Source organism: Palaemon carinicauda, chromosome 18 (genome assembly GCF_036898095.1).
Source record: "Palaemon carinicauda isolate YSFRI2023 chromosome 18, ASM3689809v2, whole genome shotgun sequence".
Classification (NCBI taxonomy): Eukaryota; Metazoa; Arthropoda; class Malacostraca; order Decapoda; family Palaemonidae; genus Palaemon; species Palaemon carinicauda.
Genome location: NC_090742.1, coordinates 10,174,854 through 10,177,353, shown reverse-complemented (window position 1 = coordinate 10,177,353; position 2,500 = coordinate 10,174,854). Strand labels below are relative to the sequence as shown.

Here is a 2,500-nt window from a genome sequence, read left to right as displayed (position 1 = left end):
TTGTGTCCAGGAAGCTGTTCTCAAACAAACACACAAACAGGGGGTAAAACATAACCTTCTCCTAACTTCGTTGTCGGAGCTAAGAATGCAATAACAATATCTATTTCCCCTCAGGGTTCTCATATGATGTTAAAGGGATTGCTTCAGATATTACTTAAAATTTAGAAATATTACCTGAAATGCTAAAAACAACTCGTAAAATGAAAAACAATTATATCATGATTAACAAAAGCTCTCTATTTTGTGAAAAATCTGAAAGATAAATTTTAAATACACAATGTTACTTTATAATCAAAACATTACCTAATGAAAAAAGTTACCTTAAAAGTACCTTGAAAGTACCATTACTCTAGAAATTTCCTTGAATCAACCAAAATTACTCAATTTGAGGTGATTACCTTGAAAATGAGAGCATTGTTTTCCTTTCAAGAGAGAATATCATCATCATTGCAAACAATGTTCCATTAAAAAAATTACCTTAAAATTACCGTGAAAGTACCGTTACTCTAGAAATTTCCTTAAATCAACCAAAATTACTCAATCTGAGGTAATTACCTTGAAAATGAGAGCAGTATTTCCCCCTCAAGAGAGAATATCATCATCATTGCAAACAATGTTCCATTAAAAAAAAATTACCTTAAAATTACCGTGAAAGTACCATTACTCTAGAAATTTCCTTCAATCAACCAAAATTACTCAATCTGAGGTAATTACCTTGAAAATGAGAGCAGTATTTCCCCCTCAAGAGAGAATATCATCATCATTGCAAACAATGTTCCATTAAAAAAAATTACCTTAAAATTACCGTGAAAGTACCGTTACTCTAGAAATTTCCTTAAATCAACCAAAATTACTCAATCTGAGGTAATTACCTTGAAAATGAGAGCAGTATTTCCCCCTCAAGAGAGAATATCATCATCATTGCAAACAATGTTCCATTAAAAAAAATTACCTTAAAATTACCGGGAAAGTACCGTTACTCTAGAAATTTCCTTAAATCAACCAAAATTACTCAATCTGAGGTAATTACCTTGAAAATGAGCGCAGTATTTCCCCCTCAAGAGAGAATATCATCATCATTGCAAACAATGTTCCATTAAAAAAAATTACCTTAAAATTACCGTGAAAGTACCGTTACTCTAGAAATTTCCTTAAATCAACCAAAATTACTCAATCTGAGGTAATTACCTTGAAAATGAGAGCAGTATTTCCCCCTCAAGAGAGAATATCATCATCATTGCAAACAATGTTCCATTAAAAAAAATTACCTTAAAATTACCGTGAAAGTACCGTTACTCTAGAAATTTCCTTAAATCAACCAAAATTACTCAATCTGAGGTAATTACCTTGAAAATGAGAGCACTGTTTCCCCTTCAAGAAAGAATAACATCACCATTACGAACAATGTTTCATTAATAACTTACGAGCGAGCTGAGTATGTCATCCGGAACATTCCTCTCAATATGACATATGGAGCGGGCCGCCGAATGAGAGAAAATAATCGGAGCCTTGGATGTCTTCAGGACATCCCTGGCTGTCCTCGCGGATGAGTGGGACACGTCGATCATCATCCCCAGGCGATTCATCTCCAGGATCATCTCCTGCAGGATACGAATAAGTGGGTCGTTAAGAATCAGAGTATGATATAACGGGGGTTTTTGAAAGGTAATGTGATATACGAGTGTGGATGATATAACGGGGTTTTCAGTTGTAATATCATATACTAGTGTATCCAAGCCGTGAAAAATTATGTTTAAATATTTAGATAGATGTGCAAACACACAAAGATTCAACATATCCCTTTCCACCTTTCCTAACTAAATTTACAACCCGCAATTTGTGGGGAAGTGTGGTTTCCAAGTGTAATTCTCTGGGTATCCCTTCTTACCATGGTATGACAACCCCACTCCAGAAGGGGTTAAGTAACATCATCATCATAGTCATCATCATCTTCTCCTACGCCTATTGACGCAAAGAGCCTCGGTTAGATTTTGTCAGTCGTCTCTATCTTGAGCTTTTAATTCAATACTTTTCCCTTCATCATCTACTTCACGCTTAATAGTCCTCAGCCATGTGGACCTGGGTCTTCCAACTCTTCTAGTGCCTTGTGGAGCCCAGCTAAACATTTGCTGAGCTAATCTCTCTTGGGGAGCGCGAAGAGCATGCCCAAACCATCTCCATCTATCCCTCATCATGATTTCATCCACATATGTCACTCGAGTAATCTCTCTTATAGTTTCATTTCTAATCAAGGCCTGCCATTCAACTAATATCTTTCTGAGGGCTTTGTTTTCAAATCTACAAAATCTATTGGAGATTGTTTCATTGACATACCACGACTCATGTCCATATAGTAAAACATACACAAAAAATATGAATTCTCTTACCTTACCATAAGGAGTCAGACCTCGGGTATTTGGAGGCTTGGGCAGTCGTTCAGAACATTCTGCCCTGCAGTAAACAAAGGATATCTTAGAAATTAAATTATTCTACCTATAGT

The 2,500-nt window shown here is 35.8% G+C and overlaps 1 pseudogene; it reads right to left on the bottom strand.

The window, feature by feature from the left end:
* The window catches only part of LOC137658052 (dipeptidase 1-like), an 87,591-nt pseudogene that overhangs the window by 14,373 nt on the left and 70,718 nt on the right, over positions 1 to 2,500 (bottom strand).